The sequence below is a fragment of the Rutidosis leptorrhynchoides genome, chromosome 2 (genome assembly GCF_046630445.1).
Source record: "Rutidosis leptorrhynchoides isolate AG116_Rl617_1_P2 chromosome 2, CSIRO_AGI_Rlap_v1, whole genome shotgun sequence".
Classification (NCBI taxonomy): Eukaryota; Viridiplantae; Streptophyta; class Magnoliopsida; order Asterales; family Asteraceae; genus Rutidosis; species Rutidosis leptorrhynchoides.
In genome coordinates this window covers 316919481-316936363 of record NC_092334.1, presented here as the reverse complement: position 1 = coordinate 316936363, position 16883 = coordinate 316919481, and positions in this window count along the sequence as shown.

The window sequence follows — 16883 nt, the reverse complement described above, 5'->3', positions numbered from 1 at the left end:
CTCATGTGTATAAAAATCGAAGTACTAAAGCATCCGTACCTCGGATAGGGTTTGTTAGGCCCATAGATCTATCTTTAGGATTCGCGTCAATTAGGGGTACTGTTCCCTAATTCTTAGGTTACCATGCTAAAAGGGGCATATTCAATTTAGATAATCCAACCATAGAATGTAGTTTCGATTACTTGTGTCTATTTCGTAAAACATTTATAAAACTGCATGTATTCTCATCCCAGAAATATTAGATTTTAAAAATGGAACTATAACTCACTTTCACGGATTTTTCTTTCGTTGGAAATAAGACTTGGCCACTGGTCGATTCACAAACCTATAATAAATGTGTACATATATATCAAAGTATGATTGAAATATATTAAAAACATTTTTTATTACGCTTTTATGATTTAAGTTTGTTAAGTTAGCAGTCCTCGTTAGTAACCTACAACTAGTTGTCCACAGTTAGATGTACAGAAATAAATCAATATATATTATCTTGAATCAATCCACGACCCAGTGTATACACGTCTCAGGCTAGATCACAACTCAAAGTATATATATTTTTGGAATCAACCTCAAACATGTATAGCGAACTCGAACATTACAGCATATAGAGTGTCTATGGTTGTTCCAAATAATATATATAGATGAGTCGATATGATATGTCAAAACATTGTATATGTGTGTATGGTATCCCTAGATTACATAATATATGTTAGAATACATGTATAATACAATATAAGTTAGTTAGGATATGATTAGTATAGATTTGTTGTAAAATTTTCGTAGCTACAACAAGTAAAATTTTCCAATTTTGTTTTACCCATAATTTCTTCGTAAATCCATTTTGAGTGATTCAAGTTGCTAAGGTTTCATAATGAACTGTAATTTATGAAACTAAATAGAAAAAGTATAAGTTTATAGTCAGAAATACAGGTTACAAGTCATTTACTAAAGAGGTAGTCATTTCCGTCGAAAGAACGACATCTTGATGACCATTTTGAAAAACATACTTCCACTTTGAGTTTAACCATGATTTTTGGATATAGTATAATGTTCATATGAAATATCATTTTTCCAGAAAACAAACTTCCAATTTAAAGATTAAGATAGTTTTTATTTTTCTAACCCAAAACAGCCCCCGGTTTCACTACGACGACGTATGTCCGATTTTACGGTGTTCATCGTGTTTCCTGGTTTAAAATCATTAAGTTAGCATAGAATATAGATATAGAAAATGTGTTTAGTTGATTTTAAAATTCAAGTTAGAGGGATTAACTTTATTTGCGAACAAGTTTAGAATTAACTAAACTATGTTCTAGTGATTACAAGTTTAAATCTTCGAATAAGATGGACTTTTATGTATGAATTGAATGATGTTATGAACATCATTACTACCATAATTTTAGTAGGTAAATCTACTGGAAATGAGAAATATAGATCTAGCTTCAAAGGATACTTGGATAGCTTGAAAGTTCTTGAAGCAGAATCATGACACGAAAACAAGTTCAAGTAAGATTTCCACTTGAAATAAGATTGTTATAGTTATAGAAATTGAATCAAAGTTTGAATATAAGTATTACCTTAAATTAGAAAGATATCTTACTATAAATAAGAAAGATTTCTTGAGATTAGATGATCACTTGAAATGGATTTGCAAGATTGGAAGTAAGCTAGTAAACTTGAAAGTGTTTTTGGTGTGTTCTTGAGTAGTTATTTTGTAAGTTGATCTAGGTTAGGATTTATGAGCTAGATTGAGCTAGATTTTGATGAAGGTGATGAAGAACACTTAGAACATCAAGAGAGAACAAGAGAGAGATAAGTTTGATGCATGAAAGTTGAAAAATGAAAGTGTTATAGTTGGTGAAGAAAAACGTGATCCTACCCTTGAATATAAGGTTCCGTTAGTTTGTATTTTTGTTAGATATTTCCTGCTAGTTGCCAAATGATGGTTCCCACGTGTTTAGGTGACTCATTAAGACTGCTAAGAGCTGATCATTGAAGTGTATATACCAATAGTATATACATCTAGAGGCTAGGTATTGTACGAGTACGAATACAGATTGAATACGAGTAAATTGTGTTTATTGTAGCAAATAGTGTTTTACTGTAGGCAAGCAAAAATTTACTGTAGCAAATAGTGTTTTACTGTATCAAATAGTGTTTTACTGTAGCAAATAGTGTTTTACTGTACATCTTTGATTTAATTGTATTTCTTCTTTTATATATATATATATATATATATATATATATATATATATATATATATATATATATATATAAAATAAAAACTTGCATCATAAAAAAATAAAACGATTATATAATTATCACAAGTTATGACGTTCGTGAATCATCAGGCAAACTGGGTGGTCAATTGTCTACATGAAATTCATTTCAAATAATCAAGTCTTAACAAGTTTGATTGCTTAACATGTTGGAAATATTTAATCATGTAAATATCAATTTCATTTAATATAGAATCATGGAAAAGTTTGGGTCACTACAAAGAGCACGAAGAAAATTTGAAGTTGGTGCTCGATTTGTTGAGGAAAGAAGAGTTGTACGTTAAGTTCTCTAAGTGTGCTTTCTGGTTAAGAGAAGTTCAATTTCTTGGACATGTTGTTAGTAAACAGAAAATACAAGTTGATCCTGCCAAGATTGAGGCAATTGAGAAGTTGTAACGACACGAAAATTTTTGACCAAATTTAAACTTTATCTTTAAATGACATAATGTTTCCAACACGATAAGCAAAGTCTGTAATGTGGAAATCTCAAAAACTTTGAACTGTGTTCATATAATCAATTACCCTTTGACTATTCTCGACGATTCACGAACATTAAATCGTAAATAGAAATGTAGATATAAATAACTATACATGTAAATAATTATGTATTATAAATTAAATATATTAATGAAATATTATGTGAATTGGTTACTATGAAAGAAAACTTAAACATGTTATTTAAAACTGTTATTTAAAAATAGAAAAGTAAATTGTATGTATATAAATTGTCAATATTAACAAAGTATTACATGTTATACTTTGAGTTTATTTGTTTCAATATAAAACTTGATATTTAAAACATAATTATACATAATAGTGTGAATATATAAAACCATTACTATATGTATATTGTTAACATGTATAAATATTAAGTATATAAAATATAAATTATATAATTATCAAATATTACATAATTAATAAAATGTAATATTAATATATGTAATTACAAGTTAAAATATAGTTATTATGTTAATGTTGTTATAATTAATATCAGTATTAATAATATTATGATATAAATATGAAATTTGATATGTATAAATTATTATATTATCATTATTATTATTATCATTTAATAATATTAATATTACTTAAATTAGTATTATTAATAATATTATTAATATCATTTTTATTATTAAATATTATTAAACTTATTGAAATTCTTATTATTGTTATTATTAATATCATATTATTATTATTATTATTATTATTATTATTATTATTATTATTATTATTATTATTATTATTATTATTATTATTATTATTATTATTATTATTATTACCATTATTTTTAAATGTATTATTATTATTATCTTATAAATAATATTATGATTATGATTGTTATTAATATAATTATTATTATTATTTTGATATTATTCTTATAAATCCTATTATTGCCAATTTAATTACTGTATAATAGTTACTAAAATAATTATGAATTAGTAAAATCAGCTAATGGAAGATCGTACAGACAGATTGAAATCCAGTACCCATCAAATTCGTTTTTTTCTTTCTTTTTCTTCTTCAATTTTTGTTTCTGTCAAATTAGTGTCGAATATTGTTAAACTTCGACATCCAAATTCACTACACAACAATTTAGGATAAATTATAAGTATTATACTTCATTCAATTACTCGGACAAATCCAATTATCACTGCAATTCAAAAATTAAACAGAAAACTGAACCATACCTCTGTTCGTGTCAAATTTTTCCAAAAGCTCGAATCTATTTTAATTTTTAAAATCTATAATTGCGGTTGTGTTAGGAATCTTTTAAATAAACTATCTGTAAAGTTTCATACTCCAATTCCTAATATCAAGTACTAATTTTTGAGTCAAAGGTTATTTCTAAAAAAGTCAAACTTTGTGTTCTTCACGAAATTCGTTTTTGTTTTAAAGTTTCTGTTAAAATTAATAATTTTTAAAGTTTCTAGGAAAGTTGTACTATCAAATTCAGGTGGCACTTGTGATCCAAAACGTTTACAAATTTGAAATTGAATTCGAGTTCTTATCGAGCTACTGCAGTTGTTTTCTTTATTTTATTTTCGTTTCTGTTAATTATTTATTAATCACAACAAGTCGTTTATGTTTCAATTATGCATTTTAAATCAAACAAACAATTTAATTTGATGTTGGTTTTGATATATTGTTCGATTGGTTTTGAAGAAGAAGTAGAAAAAGTGAAATAGAAAGATACGGATTATATATATATATATATATATATATATATATATATATATATATATATATATATATATATATATATATATATATATATATATATATATATATATATATATTATTGGGAAATAAAACGAATAAATTAAAATGGAAGAATGGTTATGGGTGTTTGTGTGTATTTGAGAGGTCTCGGGTTCGAGCCCGGACAGTGGCGTATTTTTTTGGGACTCGTTTTTCTTCAAAGGTTGTTACCTAAATTATTATTATTATTATTATTATTATTATTATTATTATTATTATTATTATTATTATTATTATTATTATTATTATTATTATTATTATTATTATTATTATTATTATTATTATTATTATGATTGCTATTTTTATTATTATTGCTATTGTTATTATTATTAGTAATATAGTTATTAGTATTATTATCGTTATTATTATGATTATGATTATGATTATTATTCTTGTTATTACTAATTATTATTATTATTATTATTATTATTATTATTATTATTATTATTATTATTATTATTATTATATTATTATTATTATTATTATTATTATTATTATTATTATTATTATTATTATTATTATTATTACTAACATTAGAATATGGTTATTAATATAATTAGTATTATTATTATTATTATTAATATTATCCCTAAGTATTAATATTAAGTAGTATTAGTTTTAGTATTACTATCATAATGCAATTTAATATATTTATCATTAATATTAGTAGTATCATCACATTTGTAATTATTATTATTATTATTATTATTATTATTATTATTATTATTATTATTATTATTATTATTATTATTATTATTATAAGTATTATTAATGTTATTATTATTATTTTAACATTTTAATATTATTATCATTATTATGATTATGGATATTGTTATTATTATTGTTATTAAAATAATAAAATTTATTATTATTTGCATAAATATTAGTATTAACATCACTTTATAATTATTAATATTATCATTGGGTATTATTACTGTTATTATTATTATTATAAGATTTATTATTAAAACTATCATTAATATTATTATTAATAGAATTATTAATAGAATCATTAATATTATTATCAGTGTTATCAATACTAGTATTATTATTATTATTTTAATCACTACTAATATTATTTTAGTATTATTATAATTACTATTTTAACAAACAAATGAAATACATATATATATAATATTTAATATATATAACATAAAATTTTTTTATATTTTTACATATATAAAATGAATATATATTAATAATAAAATAAATAAGTTACTAATATAAAAATTATATCACTTATAATAATATGTATATTTGTTCGATTATAAGTATATTTTTAATATATATATATATGAATGATATAGGTTCGTGAATCCAATGCCAACCCTACACTTGTTCAATGTCTGACAACCCAGAAATTTTAGACCAAATTTAAACTTTAATCTTTATATGTTTCCGACACGATAAGTAAAGTCTGTAATATTGAAATCTCAAAAAATTTGAACTGTTTCATATATTCAATTGACCTTCGATCATTTCTGACGATTCACGAACCAAAATTTGTAAATAGATATGTATATATTTAAATAAATATATATATGATTTGAAATATAATTTATGATGTAATCGTTAGAATTAATAATGTAAAATAAAATAATACATAATAATTTCCCCGTATTATTTAAAACATATTTATATATATAAATAAGGTATATTAAATATATGTTTTGTTATTTCGAATCTATTTAGTAAACGACAGTAACACTCAATTGTCATTCAATTGATAGTAAGTAAGTTAAATCGAACTTATATGATTTCAAAAATAAACGGTGATCCGAAAATGAGTTATATAATTTATAGGTTTATTGATTATATATTTAGGAGTTATTTGTTAAGTTTTACACTTAGCATATTTTACTTGGGATTGAGTTCTAATTACAGGTCTACATTTTAAGATTTATTTTACACATTTAGTGACCAGATTAATTAAAAATATTTAATTAAAAATTATGGGATTTTTTTTAGAACTTTTTATCCGGGACTGATTATCAACGGAGCACGAATTTCAGTCCGTGAATGAAATAGTAAATGACGGCTAATAATTTACACGTTTATAATTCTTTGATTATTATTATATTAATTATTATTATTATTAATTATTAATAATATTATATGATTACTTTTAATTGTTGAATTCACCGTGAAGTTATGAATGATGAATCTGTTATACTAAGCTATCCATTCAATAATTATATACATGTGCACAATATGTTAAATAGAGTTACTGTGTTTAATTGATTTGTTTGATTAGTATTACTGTACCTAATTGAAATTTATTTGTACTGTGCCTCCTTTACCTCTCACACGTTTCTTTAATTTAAGATTTTTTATTATAGTGAGTTGTTTTATTTTCTTTCCACTTAGTAAACTGAACCATCAATCTATCTCTTTTACTGTTTCAGTTTTTGTTCCTTTTCCTATAAATCTCAATGATTTATACACCTATATAGAATTACACTGCATACAAGTGATATTCTCCTTCCATCTTCAATCTCCACTCTCTTCAATCACCCCCACCAATCTACCGTGAACTACAACCATGAACCACCATAATTCTTTTACAATCACCATCGTTACATTTTTCTATTTCTTGTTCCGTTTGAGAACCACCCCAACCCCATCACAAACTGCTGCCTGTCGAAACCCCATTACCATCAAAGACCACTAAATCACCACTTTCATCGAACACTAGCTGCAGCTATTTGTTGGATGCAGCTCTTGTTACCCGGTTTTTATTCACAAAACAGTTACTACTTTGAACCACTTGGTGGCCGTCTCTTTTTACTACTACCATGGCTGAATTATTGTTGTCTTCGATATTGCTGCTAATCGGATAGACCCAACTCAACTAACATCACCATAACCATTACTTGTGTAAGTTGTTGCAATTATTGTACTCGTTTGATACTTTTGCTTCGGTTTTATATGGCAACCATAATTATTAATTCTAGTGCTTTTATGATGTTCGATCATCACTATCATCAACCAAATCCACTACAACTCACCATTCGATCACCATCGAAACAAACATCAAAATCTTCAACTGTTATATTGTTTTCGATTATGACTTGAAGCTTTTCTCTATCAATCGATCATCACCTTCATTAAACATCAATACTGTAACATCCCGCCTTTTTTCGGTTACTTTCCGTTTAACTATTTTAAAGTCCGTTATATATTTATAACATCTTTCGTTAATACGCGTTTTAAATTATCTTGATTAGGTAATTCACGCACCCGATTCAAACTTGAGGGACTAAAATTGACACGGGGCAAACTAGTTGACTAGGTCAACTTGTCCACCCCAATCACCACCATTCAACCATCTTCATCTCTCTCTCTTTCTCTCTAGCAAGAACACACACACAATTACCAAATTCATTCAATCATCATCTAAATTCGATCTAGGAGGCTTACAACAAAATAAATTACATATTCGTGATCCTCTCTTCATCCTCTTCATTTTGGTACCAACTTCATCTCGTTTGGGTAACATTTATAAAACTCTAGATTTCTCTAAATTCATGTTTTTGACTTGGAATGGTGTTAGTTAGTGTCTATGGCTCATTGTGATGTCGTGTATGTAATTTGTATGCTCAATCTCGTTGTTTTAGTGTAACTAGCATGAACTTGAATCTTGGTGTGTTGTTCTTGAATTTTGGATGACCATATGTTGTTAGATGTTAAAAGTTCATGTTCTAATTGTGTTCCTAGTATCACTAGCTTCGATTTGATGTGTAGGTTGCTTTAGAAAAGTTCATGAACTTGATTTATGATTTTGGTGAATTTGGATTAGGGTTTAATGAACTTGAAATGGACTTTTGATGCATTGAATACCATGGATTATTGTTGGTAAGTGTTTAGTTGGATTGTATGCTTGATTACCTTCGAAATGGCATATCATTCATATAAATTGGTTGCCCGAATCATTGAATTGCATTTATGAACTTGTATGCGATTAATGTTGAGCATTAGATACGGTTTTGGTTGTTATAATAGGTAGATTGATTGGTGAAATGTGTTTAGTTGTCTTCCTCGTCAAATTACCTTCCCAACGGTATAAAATACTTGACTTGATTGTTTGTGGATCATAAATTGTGTTTATTTGGTTTTTGGTTCGTGTACTTAGAAGCTTACTGCATCAGACAGGAATACCAGTCTGGACGCCGTCCAGAAACTTGGACGCCATCCCAGCCTTCAAAGCTGGACGCCGTCCAGCTATTTGGACGCCGTCCCAGCCTTCAAAGCTGGACGCCATCCAGACAATCTGGACGCCGTCCAGATGCACTGACAGGCTTCTGTCTTCGTTGGTCATTTTACGAAAAATGTTTGCTATGCTATGGACCTCCGATTCACATGAAACTTGTTCTAACATGCTCATATATGATTAAAAACCTCAGAAAAATAGTTCGGGACCCGACCCGAACGTGTTGACTTTTTGTTGACTTTGACCCGACCTAAGTTGACTTTTAATCAAACTTAACCGAATGTTTGTGCAATCGTTCTAACATGCTTTTATACTTGTACCTTGCATGAAATATGACAATTTGATTCACATGCTATTATGATCGAGTCTTAACGAGCCATAGGACTAATTGAACATCTTTGACCTATCGTGTGTACCGTTATTGATACAACCTATTGTTTAGGTCAAGACTAGCATTGTTCTTTGCACACGTTTACTTGTTGAATTACTTTACTACTCGTGCACTCAAGGTGAGATCATAGTCCCACTTTTACTCTTTTTGAACTTATATTTGGGATGAGAAAACATAAACATTTCTTTTACTAAGTGAACACAAGTACAGGAAAACAAACATTCTACATACGAGTTTAGAACGAAATCCTCAATTCGATTATCATTAGTTACACTTGCAGGGTGTAAGTGTAGGCGTGAACTTATGTTGTATGGCCATATGGGTTTGACAAACCCTCATCTCGGACGGTTCGCTACCGTCCACAGATGAAATATATTTTCGAGAAACAGTGTTGTTCTAGCACTATGAATGGGGTATCAACGGACGGAATGTTAAGCCTTGATAATTGGGTGCTCGTGAATATTAACTTTTAGAATGTATTACTATTTTATCTTTGATGTAAATCTTGTGGTTCGACTTACTTTTACTCACTTACTTACTTAAACCTATGATTTCACCAACGTTTTCGTTGATAGATTTCTATGTTTTTCTCAGGTCCCTGAACGTTTTGTGATACATGCTTCCGCTCATTATTTTGATACTTGCATTGGATGTCGAGTATATATGCATACATAGAGCGTCTTTTGGCTACTTTTAAATTATGTCGCATAAGTTTCATTTGTACTTATAACTTTGTAACGTAATTTGTGGTGGAAAAATTCTTATAAACTTTGAACAATCTTTACATTTGAAATGAATGCGACATATCTTTTGGTCAAACGTTGTTTAAAAGACTTATGACCACGTAACGGGACCTAAGTAGACGGCGCTGTCAATGACAATTTTGTCGGGTCGCTACAGATGGTATCAGAGCGTTGGTTGTAGGGATTTAGAGTTCATTGGTGTCAACCTCGAGTCATAGGGTACATTGGTGGGTCTAGACTACAACCGGCATATAGACTTGAAGTAGGAATTACTTGACTACTTGTGCATTTATACTCGAACGCTTCTACTCATATATACTCTTAGTTCATCTTAATCTCACGTTGTTTAATTTGATTGACATGCCACCTTGACTATATGAAATGATGTCGAATGCACATATGAATCAGGGTAATATAATTTCCGGGATTATATTACGGTGACTCATATGAACGTTCCGACATTGTGGCATAAAGAATTTAAGGCGAGTCAAGGAAAATTTTCTCTCTATCATTATTCCATATCACGGTTAGTATTATTTAGAATACTAACCAACGGTATTCTTTTGTTTTGAAGGAACAATGCCTCTTCGCCGTGCGCCACGCCGTGAAACTCCCGAACAAGCTCTACAACGCATGATAGCCACCGCCGTAGATGCGGCCATGGCCGGTCACTCATCCAACAACAATAATAATAACAACCACAACAACAACAACAACAATGGAGCCGGTAACTCAAACGAGGGATGCTCCTATAAAGCTTTCATGGGGTGCAAACCTCACACTTTCGATGGAACCGGAGGACCGGTTGCTCTCACTCGATGGTTTGAGTAAACGGAAGCCGTTTTTAGCATAAGCGGTTGTCGGGACCAAGACAAGGTCAAGTACTCCACTCACACTTTCTCCGGCGTCACTCTCACTTGGTGGAACACCTATGTACAATCGGTGGGTACCGATGAAGCCCACGCTCTCTCTTGGTCCGATTTGAAAGGAAAGATGATCACCGAATACTTTCCGCGCGAGGAAACCCGAAAGCTCGAACAAGAGCTAAGAACTCTAAAAGCGGTCGGAAACGATCTCAAGGCCTATAATTAACGATTTTCTGAACTAGCCTTGATGTGCCCAAACCTTGTGAACCCCGAGTCTCTACGGGTTGAACTTTACATGGATGGTCTTCCAAAGAGCATCAAACACGGAGTAATGTCATCCAAACCCCCTAATCATCAAGAAGCTTTGAACATGGCCCGCAAATTGATAGAGACGGTGGACGAAATCGTAGTACCGGCACCTAAAGCCGAGGACAAGTCGGGTAACAACAAAAGAAAATGGGAAGCCACTCCATCAAGCAACTACAACAACAATACCTTCACCAAAAAGCCTTTCAACAACGACGACAAGAAAGGTTATGCCGGAACTCAACCTTTTTGCAACAATGTCACAAGCACCACTCGGGTGAATGCGGCAAGCTAATTTGCCACCGGTACCAAGGAGTTGGTCATAAGGCCAACAATTGCACAAGCGCCGCCCCCATCGCTCGAAAGGGCCCCAATCCTCCAAAAACGATCACTTGTTACGAATGTGGCCAAACGGGCCATTATAGAAATGCATGCCCGAAGAGGAAAGATAACCCCAATACGCGCGGCCGAACTTTCAACATCAACACCGAGGAAGCCCGAGATGATAATGAATTGGTCACGGGTACGTTTCTTCTCAACAACACTTATGTTACTTGTTTATTCGATTCGGGTGCCGATAAGAGTTTTGTATCCAAGACTTTGACTCATTCTTTTAATACTCCACCACGTCCACTATATACCACTTATACCATTGAAGTGACCAACAGAAAACTATTGAGTGCCGACACATATTACCGGGGGTGTACGTTAAACATTTTGGGTAATGAGTTTGAAATTGACTTGATACCCATGGAACTAGGTAGCTTCGATGTAATAATCGGTATGAATTAGCTAGCTAAAACGAAATCTCACATCCTTTGTGATCTTAACGCAATCCGAATCCCTATCGAGAATGGTGAACCTTTGATCGTCTATGGCGATAAGAGTTGCACCGGACTCAACCTCGTTTCGTGTATTAAAGTTAGAAAACTACTCCGTAAGGGTTGTTTTGCGATCCTTACACATGTTAAGAAAGTCGAGTCCGATGAGAAGCACATCGATGATGTGCCAATTGTTAGTGACTATTCCGATGTATTTCCCGACGAATTGCCGGGTCTTCCACCTCATCGACCGGTTGAATTCCAAATCGATCTTATTCCGGGAGCCACACCTGTAGCACGTGCACCATATAGACTTGCTCCATCCGAAATGCAAGAATTGCAAAGTCAAATCTAAGAACTACTTGATCGTGGTTTTATCCAACCTAGCCATTCACCTTGGGGCGCTCTGATTTTGTTTGTTAAAAAGAAAGACGGATCCCTACGAATGTGCATTGACTATCGTGAACTAAACAAATTGACGGTTAAGAACCGATATCCTCTTCCTCGCATCGATGACCTCTTTGATCAATTACAAGGGTCTTGTGTATATTCAAAAATTGATCTCCGCTCGGGTTATCATCAATTAAGGGTTAAGGGGGAAGATGTCTCCAAAACCGCTTTCCGAACTCGTTATGGTAGTTATGAATTTCTTGTAATGCCATTTGGTCTCACTAACGCACCGGCGGTGTTCTTGGATCTTATGAACCGCGTGTGCAAACTGTATCTTGACAAATTCGTTATCGTGTTCATCGATGATATTTTAGTCTATTCAAAAAGCGAAGAAGAACACGAGGAACACCTCCGACTTGTGCTTGAACTTTTAAGACAAGAACAACTCTATGCCAAATTCTCCAAGTGTGAATTTTGGTTAAAGGAAGTTCAATTTCTTGGTCATGTTGTAAGTGACCAAGGTATTAAAGTCGATCCAACGAAAATCGAAGCCATTAGTAAATGGGAGACTCCTACTACTCCTACTCACATTCGTCAATTCTTGGGTCTCGCCGGGTACTATCGTAGATTCATCGAAAACTTCTCTTTGGTTGCACGTCCTCTAACCGCATTAACTCACAAGGGAAAGAAATTCATTTGGGCGACCGAGCAAGAATCCGCGTTTCAAATCTTGAAGACAAAGCTAACCACCGCTCCTATCTTGTCACTTCCCGAAGGCAATGATGATTTTGTTGTATATTGCGATGCCTCGAAACATGGTTTTGGGTGTGTATTGATGCAACGGAAGAAAGTCATTGCTTATGCCTCTCGACAACTAAAAATTCATGAACGGAATTACACGACTCATGATCTCGAACTTGGAGCCGTTGTCTTTGCACTTAAAATGTGGAGACACTATCTTTATGGAACCAAGAGTACTATCTTCACCGATCACAAAAGCCTTCAACACATCTTTAATCAAAAGCAACTAAACATGAGACAACGAAGGTGGATTGAAACCTTAAACGATTACGATTGCGAGCTTCGTTACCATCCCGGGAAGGCAAATGTAGTAGCCGATTCCTTAAGTCAAAAAGAAAGAGCGGTGCCTCTTCGTTTCCGAGCTTTAAACATCACCATTCACACCAACCTCAATAGTCAAATTCGTGTAGCCCAAGAAGAAGCTCTCAAGGATGAAAACATCTCTCTCGAACACTTGAACGTCCTCACCTCTCGATTCGAAGTTAAAGAAACCGGATTCCGATATTTCGCCGAAAGAATTTGGGTACCTAGTTATGGGGACTTGCGAAGCCTTATTTTAGTCGAAGCCCATAAGTCTAGGTATTCGATTCACCCCGGTGCCAATAAGATGTACCACGACCTCAAAGAACAATATTGGTGGCCGAACATTAAAAGGGACGTCGCTACTTATGTTGGAAAGTGCCTAACTTGCTCCAAAGTCAAAGCCGAACATCAAAGACCGTCCGGACTACTTCAACAACCCAAACTCCCGCAATGGAAATGGGAAAGGATAACGATGGATTTTATCACCAAACTACCAAAGACGGTTGGCGGTTATGATACTATTTGGGTCATTGTTGACCGACTCACCAAATCCACGCACTTCCTAGCCATGAAGGAAACCGACAACATGGAGAAACTCGCACAACTCTACATCAAAGAAATCGTAGCCCGACACGGTGTACCCTTATCGATTATCTCCGACCGAGATGGCCGTTTTGTTTCTAGATTTTGGCTTACTTTGCAAGAAGCATTGGGAACGCGTTTAGACATGAGCACCGCATATCATCCACAAACCGACGGACAAAGCGAACGCACAATTCAAACCTTGGAAGACATGCTACGAGCTTGTGTGGTTGATTTCGGAAAAGCTTGGGATAAGCACTTGCCTCTCGCCGAATTCTCCTACAAAAATAGTTATCACGCGAGTATTAACGCCGCACCATTCGAAGCATTATATGGCCGAAAATGTCGTTCTCCTCTTTGTTGGGCCGAAGTAGGCGACAAACAAATCACCGGTCCCGAACTTATTCATGAAACAACCGAGAAGATCATTCAAATCCGAGATAGGCTTAGGACGGCCCGAAGTCGTCAAAAGAGCTATACCGACAAACGACGCAACGATCTTGAATTTCAGGTCGGTGACCGAGTAATGTTAAAAGTCGCACCTTGGAAAGGTGTAACCCGCTTTGGGAAACGCGGGAAGCTAAATCCGCGGTATATTGGTCCTTTCGAAATCTTGGAGTGTGTTGGAACCGTTGCTTATCGTTTAGATCTTCCGCCTCAACTGAGTTCCGTTCATCCTACTTTCCATATATCTAACTTGAAAAAGTGTTTAGCCGAACCCGAACTCGTCATCCCTCTCGAGGAGCTTACTATCGATGACAAACTTCATTTTGTGGAGGAACCGGTTGAAATTGTGGACACCTCCGTCAAAACGTTAAAACAAAGCCGAATTCCAATTGTCAAGGTCCGTTGGAATGCCAAAAGGGGACCTGGGTTTATTTGGGAAAGACAAGATCAAATGCAAAGGAAGTATCCTCATCTATTCGTAAATTCGGAAACGCAAAATCTCGAGGAAGAAACAACGACTACTACGCATAATTAAATTTCGGGACGAAATTTCTTTTAAGGAGTAGGTAATGTAACATCCCGCCTTTTTTCGGTTACTTTCCGTTTAACTATTTTAAAGTCCGTTATATATTTATAACATCTTTCGTTAATACGCGTTTTAAATTATCTTGATTAGGTAATTCACGCACCCGATTCAAACTTGAGGGACTAAAATTGACACGGGGCAAACTAGTTGACTAGGTCAACTAGTCCACCCCAATCACCACCATTCAACCATCTTCATCTCTCTCTCTTTCTCTCTAGCAAGAACACACACACAATTACCAAATTCATTCAATCATCATCTAAATTCGATCTAGGAGGCTTACAACAAAATAAATTACATATTCGTGATCCTCTCTTCATCCTCTTCATTTTGGTACCAACTTCATCTCGTTTGGGTAACATTTCTAAAACTCTAGATTTCTCTAAATTCGTGTTTTTGACTTGGAATGGTGTTAGTTAGTGTCTATGGCTCATTGTGATGTCGTGTATGTAATTTGTATGCTCGATCTCGTTGTTTTAGTGTAACTAGCATGAACTTGAATCTTGGTATGTTGTTCTTGAATTTTGGATGACCATATGTTGTTAGATGTTAAAAGTTCATGTTCTAATTGTGTTCCTAGTATCACTAGCTTCGATTTGATGTGTAGGTTGCTTTAGAAAAGTTCATGAACTTGATTTATGATTTTGGTGAATTTGGGTTAGGGTTTGATGAACTTGAAATGGACTTTTGATGCATTGAATACCATGGATTATTGTTGGTAAGTGTTTAGTTGGATTGTATGCTTGATTACCTTCGAAACGGCATATCATTCATATAAATTGGTTGCCCGAATCATTGAATTGCATTTATGAACTTGTATGCGATTAATGTTGAGCATTAGATGCGGTTTTGGTTGTTATAATAGGTAGATTGATTGGTGAAATGTGTTTAGTTGTCTTCCTCGTCAAATTACCTTCCCAACGGTATAAAATACTTGACTTGATTGTTTGCGGATCATAAATTGTGTTTATTTGGTTTTTGGTTCGTGTACTTAGAAGCTTACTACATCAGACAGGAATACCAGTCTGGACGCAGTCCAGAAACTTGGACGCCGTCCCTGCCTTCAAAGCTGGACGCCGTCCAGCTATTTGGACGCCGTCCCAGCCTTCAAAGCTGGACGCCGTCCAGACAATCTGGACGCCGTCCAGATGCACTGACAGGCTTCTGTCTTCGTTGGTCATTTTACGAAAAATGTTTGCTATGCTATGGACCTCCGATTCACATGAAACTTGTTCTAACATGCTCATATATGATTAAAAACCTCAGAAAAATAGTTCGGGACCCGACCCGAACGTGTTGACTTTTTGTTGACTTTGACCCGACCTAAGTTGACTTTTAATCAAACTTAACCGAATGTTTGTGCAATCGTTCTAACATGCTTTTATACTTGTACCTTGCATGAAACATGACAATTTGATTCACATGCTATTATGATCGAGTCTTAACGAGCCATAGGACTAATTGAACATCTTTGACCTATCGTGTGTACCGTTATTGATACAACCTATTGTTTAGGTCAAGACTAGCATTGTTCTTTGCACACGTTTACTTGTTGAAGTACTTTACTACTCGTGCACTCAAGGTGAGATCATAGTCCCACTTTTACTCTTTTTGAACTTATATTTGGGATGAGAAAACATAAACATTTCTTTTACTAAGTGAACACAAGTACAGGAAAACAAACATTCTACATACGAGTTTAGAACGAAATCCTCAATTCGATTATCATTAGTTACACTTGCAGGGTGTAAGTGTAGGCGTGAACTTATGTTGTATGGCCATATGGGTTTGACAAACCCTCATCTCGGACGGTTCGCTACCGTCCACAGATGAAATATATTTTCGAGAAACAGTGTTGTTCTAGCACTATGAATGGGGTATCAACGGACTGAATGTTAA